We start from the raw sequence: 7637 nt of genomic DNA on the forward strand, positions 1-7637 counted from the left end.
GACAGAATCTTGATGTTGCCCAAGACCAGTCAGTCCTGGACTCCCTTTTTCTACGTGTTCCAAAGATATACACTGTCATGTTCTTCTAGTTTCATTATTAAACCAACATGTGTTAACATCCTTTATGTACCATGATCAGTTTGATTCTGTTTCACTGAATTCTCTATTTATGCTTATGCCAAAGGTAACATTTTAATTAGTATGGCTTCCTAATACTTTTTATTATAGAGCAAGTCCTTTCACCCATAATTATACAATTAATCTTCAGCAAAGGAGGAAAGAATGTGCAATGGGGAAAAGACAGCCTTTGTTGAAATAAGGGTTAGTGAGGTACATAATTTTACATAAAATAAAATTCACCATTTTAAAAGTGTACTCTTTGATGAGTTTTGACAAATATATGTGATTGTGTAACTACCACCATGCTCAAGACACATCTGGCAGCCACTGATCTGTTTTATGCCCCTACAGTTTTACCTTTCCTAAAAGATCATATGAGTGGAATTGTAGATTATGTATGCAATCTTTTATGTCTGTATAAAAACTTTTGAGATTCATCCATGTTCTTGCATACATCAGTAGATTGGACTATTACTCAGTAATACAAATAAACATTGTATGGACTGTTTATCCATTCACCTGTCAAAGGTCATATGATATATTTTCAACTTCTGTCTATTATGAATAAGTCTCCTATGAACATTTCCTTAAATCTTTTTGTGGACACAGACTTTCATTTATCTTGTGTAAATACCTATGAGTAATGGCATTGGATCATATAATCAATAAATGTGTGTTCAGTATTTGCTTATTTCATTCCAATTTCAGAGATAAAAAAGTTATGGAACCACTGTGTCCTGGTTAGGATTAATTAAAAGATCACGCCTGAATATAGCCTAGTAAAAATTTTGAACTTCAAGATCAGAAGTCTTCAAAGCTTCCAATCAAGGAAAATCAGTCACTTACAAGGAATGATGAATTATAGTGGTGTTTGATTTCAAAATCAGTAGGAATACTACAACATTTAAAGATATATGGCAGAAATGGACTATATGTGAGTGACTCAATAACTGTTCAAAAGTGCCTGTAGGAAGGGAAAAGATTTGGAAAGTGTTCTAAAAATGTAAATTTCAGAAGGACTATCTGAGTAAGCTGTTGTATAGAGCCCAATTAAGTTATATCAAAAACATTAATAGGGAGAAATTGCAAGAGAAAATGAATGTAGTAAAAATTGTAGATCTCAAAGGATGATACTAATGATTGCATTATATTTGTATATAAGTGTTAAATTTATGAAATAGAATTTAAGGTGTATGTATTAGGATTTTTGTTGTGTGCAGCTCCTTTGAACAGAACAAGAGCTTAGTTTACAGATAGAGAAATTGGAATAAATACTGTGGTGTTGGCATTGTTAACCAACACGAATTTATGGCTTCCAGTATTAATAGATAAATATAAATATACAAAAGTGCATATGAGGAGTGTACAAACACATTTCTTGGCTCTGTAGAGCTAAGTAGAGATGGTACACACACACACACACACACACACACACAAAAAAAAAAAAACCCAGTAGAAATAGACATGGCTAGTTCCTACATTTTGGTTTCTTTCTTTCTTTCTTTCTTTCTTTCTTTCTTTCTTTCTTTCTTTCTCTCTCTCTCTCTCTCTCTCCTCTCTCTCTCTCTCTTTTTAACATTTTGGTTTCTAAATCCATTCTTCACCAAAAGGAACTAGAGAGTTCTTAAAGAAATAGCTGATTCTAGGAGTGGGTCAGGGAAATTACAAGATGAGCCTGAACATTTTTTGTGTAAGAAAAATTGCTAAAGAATAATGGGACCATGTCAAAAGGACATGGCTTAAAAACAAAGAGACTTCTACTAGCAGACTATGGGACAATGTAAGAATTGAAACAATTGTACAACATTGAACAAAATAGGAATCCAGGAGTCTATGCTAATATAATGGGTACATGGGGAAAAGAATGTGTTTTTCCTTTCAGGATAACATCAATAAATGGAAAGGGAAATAATGGAACTGAGAAGTTACCATTTGGTTATCACAGTAATGATTACTTCAGGTAAATATCAGTGGATACTAAAACTAATGGATGAAAATGGATGAAGAATTGTATGGTCTCAAAGTATCTGTACAAAATAATTACAAAGGGTGAAAAAATAATTCAAAGGATAACATGGCAGACATCCTCTTAATCAAGTAGTCAAAGTTAACCCTCTCAGTAATGGTTTAACCACATCATGGGCCACTTGTAAGCAACACCATGTACACCTGGGTGGATACAGTACAAAAACCCAGCATTTCAATGACAATTCAGCCAATAGATCGTCTACTCATGAGAAAGTATCAGGCAAAGCAAAACTGAAGTACATCCTACAAAGTAGATTATAATCCTCAAAAATACCAAAGTTATCAAAATCCAGGAAATTGAAGAACTATCTCAAATTGAGGGAGACTAGAAAGATTGAACACCTGAGTAAACCACATGACCCTTGAAGGATCCCTCTCAAAAGGGCATTATAAGAACAATTGATGAAACTTGAATTTGGTCTTTAAGTAAAATAAATGCATGAGTTTTTATACTGTACTTTCCTGAAGGTTCAAAATTTTTTCATAATTCAAGAAAAAACACAAGGGAGCAAACATTAACATTATGGCAGCCTAAGACCTCCCTTGTTTTCATCCGCCCTTTCAACACCTAAAATTCAGCATCTAGCCATGGCCAAAAGTGCCTTTGTGGGAGCTGTGAGATCCAGCACAATCCTCCCAGGGATCCAGGAGGAGTTTTCCCTGTCTGTATCATGCAATAAACAGACAGATCCCCATATAGTCTGTGGAACTGACAGGAACCTGTGAAGTGATTCTAACACCTCTTGGCTGCAGTCCAGGAACACCTAGAAAACTCTGAATTTTGGCAGACACCCACTGACGAAAAAGCCTTTGTCGAAGCCCAGGTCTCTAGCGGAGAAATCCAGTACTACCCTGCACCAAAACCAAAATAAAATGAATTTGGACATATTTGTGAGAGGAACTTGCCTGCCTCACCCCTTTCCTTAAGGCAGCACAGCTTGGAGAAAGGATGCTGGGGGTCCCTCCAACGGGAGAAGAGGGAGAGGAGTGAGTCAGCAGCCCGCACAGCTGCTGTTAAACCCATCTCTCCAGTATCACCCAGAATATTAAAGCAGAGCTCCCAGATGGGGAGGAAGGAGATCTGGAAAGATGCAGATAAGAATATCAAAGGACATTAAAGAGATGCAGTTTCTACTGACTGCACTCTAGACTTCAACAGGAACCCCACTCATGAATCGCTGGGAAAATGTCACCTGAGAGTCCCTCAACTGGTGCATGAGCACCACCAATGCTCCAAGTGCCAAACCCACATCTTCCCCCAGTTTGCAGCCAGCTCCTTGTGTAGACTTCCAAGGGCAGTAGTAAGAGCAAGATCAGGTGGATGGAGTATGTGCCGAAAGCAAGCCAGTGTCTGCAGGTATGGGAGAAATCACAACTTAAGCACTTTTGCCACATTTGGGAAAACAAAAAAAAAATTACCATCAGCAGACTTGGTAAGTTGTAAGATCAAAAGAAGATATACCGGCTTAAGAATTCTGCCACAAGAGGGAACAAGATGAATGGAGCAGGTGTATTCATACAAGAGCAGGGAAAGCCCCCAGAACATAAACAGGATCAACAAAAGGTATCTCCCATCTAAAGGCAGCTAGTAAAGACTGGAGGAGATGTCTGCTATTTGAAATGTAAACACGGCAATGCAAAACCCCAAGGAAAATGAAGAATCAAGGAAATGACATCACTAAAAGATCATAATACTCCTCCAATACCAAACCCAAAGACATGGAAATCTGCGATTGGTAAAAAAATTCAAAATAGCTGTTTGAGGAAACTCATTGAACTAGAAGAAATCCCAGACAATTCAACAAAATCAGGAATCAATACATGAGCAAAATTAGGAATTTAACAAAAATCACAAAGAAGGACCAAACAAATTCTGAATTCTCTCAATGAATGAAATAAAGTGATAGAGAACATCAATAGAAGAATAGGTCAAACAGGAGCTAGAGGACAGGCACTTTGGGATAACCTAGTCAGAGGAGAACCAAGGAAAAAGGATGAAAAGGCGCCAAGAAAACCTATGTGATCTGTGGGAAACCATCAAAAGAACGAATAACAGAATTGGAATTTCAGAAGGAGAAGAGAGGGAGAAGGGGGCAAGAAGTTTGTTTAAAGAGAATAATGGCTGAGAACTTGCCAAACCTGGGAGAGACTTGGATATCCAGGTTCATAAAGCTAATACATTAACCCATTATTTCAATTCCAAATGATCTTCTCCAAAACACATTAAACTGTCAAAATTCAAAAAGACCCTACAAGATCCAAAAAGATTAGGCTATCAGTAGATATATTCAAAGTCCTGAAAGAGCAAAGTTACCAGCTAAAGAATATTATGTTGGGCAAAGATATCCTTCAAAAATGAAGGAGAAGCAAAGAATTTCCCAGACAAAAGCTCAGGGAATTCATCACTACTAGACCTGCCTTATAAGAAATGATGAAGGAGATCTTCAAACTAAAATGAAAAGACACTGAGTAACATGAAAACATTAAACTGATAAGGAAGGGTAAACATATAGTGAGATTCAGAAAACTCTAATTCTATAATATGATGTTGTGTTACTTTTTATAGCATAAAGGTTAAAGGAAAAAGTATTAAAATAACTATAGCTACTATAATTCATTAATGAATATACAACATAAAAAGGTAAATTGTGACATTAAAAACGAGAGTAAAAGGTTAGAATTTTTATATGCAATTGAAGCTATGTTGCTATCAGTGTAAATGAACTATTATATTATGCAACTATTATTGCATACAGATGTTTTATGCAAGCTGTATGATAAGCACAAAGCAAAAACCTAGAGCAGATTCACAAAAGATAAAGAAGGAAATCAGCATACCACCACAGAAGATCACCAATGCATAAAGGTAGGGGGCAAGAGAGGAGAAAAAGAATAGGAACCTATGAAGAAAGTATCACCATGTTAAATGTGAGAGACTGAATGCTCTTCTCCAAGACCAGTACAAAAAAAAAAAAAAAGGGACGCCTGGGTGGCTCAGCAGTTAAGTGTCTGCATTGGCTCGGGGTGTGATCCTAGGGTCCCAGGATTGAGTCCCATATCAGGCTCCCTGCATGGAACCTGCTTCTCCCTCTGCCTGTGTCTCTGCCAGTCTCTCTCTGTGTGTCTCTAATGAATAAATAAAAAAGATCCTTAAAAAAAAAAAGTTTGCTCTCATCACTTGCATTGAACATTGTACCAGAGATTTTACGTTAACCATTGAACCTAGAGTTAGTACAATAATGCAGAAAAGAAACAGAAAGCATCCACGTTGTATCAGTAAAACCTATTCACAAAAACATGATCATCCATACAGAAGAATCCAGTAGAGTCAACAACAACAAAATCCAGAATATGTAAGTTTCACAAGATTGCAGGGTACGAGATCGATGTACAAATATACAATTTCTCAATATCCTTGCAAAAATTTATCTTCTATTTTTAAAACTATAGCCATCCTAGTAGTGCAAAGTGGTATCACATTGTGGTTTTCATTTGCATTTCCCTAATGACTAATGATATTGAGCATCTTTTCTATTTAGTGCCAATGAATAATTGAAAACAATATAAAAATACAGTACCATTAACAATAGCATTAAAACATAGGAAAAATCAGGGATAAATCTGAGAAAAAGATAAATAAGACCTGTACATTTTGTAAAGTGGAAATTATTGATGAAAGAAAACCAAAAGACTTAAAGAAATGTAGGTATGGTAAACACTATTGATAGACTCTAGGAGTCATTATTGTTAAGATGTCAATTCTACCCAAACTGATATGTAGGTCAAATGCAATCTGAGTTAATATCCCAGCAGGCTTCTTTTTTATAGGCACATAACTTAATATTTATTATATGTATTTTTATATATACACTATTTTTCAGTAGCTGTATGTTTGCTATGTGGTACAATCTTTTTAAAATTTTTTGTTTAAATTGTTAATATATAATGTATTATTAGTTTCAGAGGTAGAGGCCAGTGATTCATCCGTCTTATAACACCCAGTGCTCATTACATCACATGCCCTCCTTAATGTTCATCACCCAGTTACCCCATCTCCCTCCCCCACTCCCCTCCAGCAAACCTCAGTTTCCTATGATTAAGAGTCAGTTATGGTTTATCTCCTTTTCTAGGGAAAATACTCTCTTAAGCATTACACAAACAAAATCTTTAGTTACACCATAAAATTAAACTTACCTGAAAAAAAAAAAAACCAGGGATAACTAGTCTAACAGATTTCAGCATTTTTATTCAACTACTTTTATATTTTGTTAGTAAATAGCAAATAAAATTTTAGTACAAATGGTTTTAAACAAGATAGTTTTGTTTAGAATCATGGTAAACCAAGACACATATCTTGGGGAATCATCTTGGTTTGTAACTTAAACTATAAAATATTCAATTTTTGGTCTATTTTAGAAGATTCAAAGAGTTCCAAAATAAACTAGTTCCTTTATCACATTAAAAAAAGGATATAAAGATTAACAAAAAGTGAAATAAAAAATTAGGCTGTTAGCAAGATGGGCAATCCTTGATAAACTTGTAAATATAGTAAAGTGTACACATAAGTATGCCAAGTACACATAAGATGCCAAGATTAGGTTTTGTTTCATTTGGGGATTTTTTTTAGGAGTTCATTTGGAGTACTAAACTCCGTTGTTTCATTTTAACACAGTTAATAGTCCTTGGTTTATGAAGACAATTATGTGATGATGGTGATTTAACATCTTTAACAGATGACTTAGCTAAGCTATCTGTATTAGGGAAAAGAAGAAAAGAGGTGGTTACACAGCAGCAGGTCAGACAGCAGCAGGTCAGTGAGATCTCTGTGTAGGTTGTGTAATGCATAAGAACTTCAATCCTGACCACTGTTGTGATAGGTTAAATATATAAAAAGACTTACAAAAACTAGAGTTTTATTCAAACATTTTCTGCAACCAATGCTAAAATATCTTGTTAAATTTTTAAGCAAAATAAATTTAAAAAGAATTTGTGGCAGTCCTCTGATAAACAGAAGATCACTAAGAGATGAAAAAAACCTACTCTTGGAGCTCACCTCCCTTTAACAAGAGCACCACATTTCTAACCCTAAGGAAGCATACAGAGTCCAAAATAAAAGTCTTTTGTAAGATTAGACTCCACATTGGCTTAAGACACCTAAAAATCAGACATATGCAGTACAGGGCACAAATACTGAGTCTTTTCCTTGTCCCACAAAATATAGTAGTTACAGTTAAATGAATGAGCCAGAAATTAAGAAGTGACTTCCACTGATTTATGTTTACCCCCAAATAATCTTCATCAGGCGGATCATATGCAGTTTCAAAGCAGTAACCTCTTGATGGCAGTGTTGCAGACCCTCTTTCTGTCCAAGCAAATCTGTTGTTATGATGCAAGTTTTTGTTGATTCACACAAGTACTTTGGCAAATGTATCAGCTTCTACACTGGTAATAAATGTTTTGATGGATGGCAAACAAAATAATATGTTGAT

The sequence above is a fragment of the Vulpes lagopus genome, chromosome 2, assembly GCF_018345385.1.
Source record: "Vulpes lagopus strain Blue_001 chromosome 2, ASM1834538v1, whole genome shotgun sequence".
Taxonomy (NCBI): Eukaryota; Metazoa; Chordata; class Mammalia; order Carnivora; family Canidae; genus Vulpes; species Vulpes lagopus.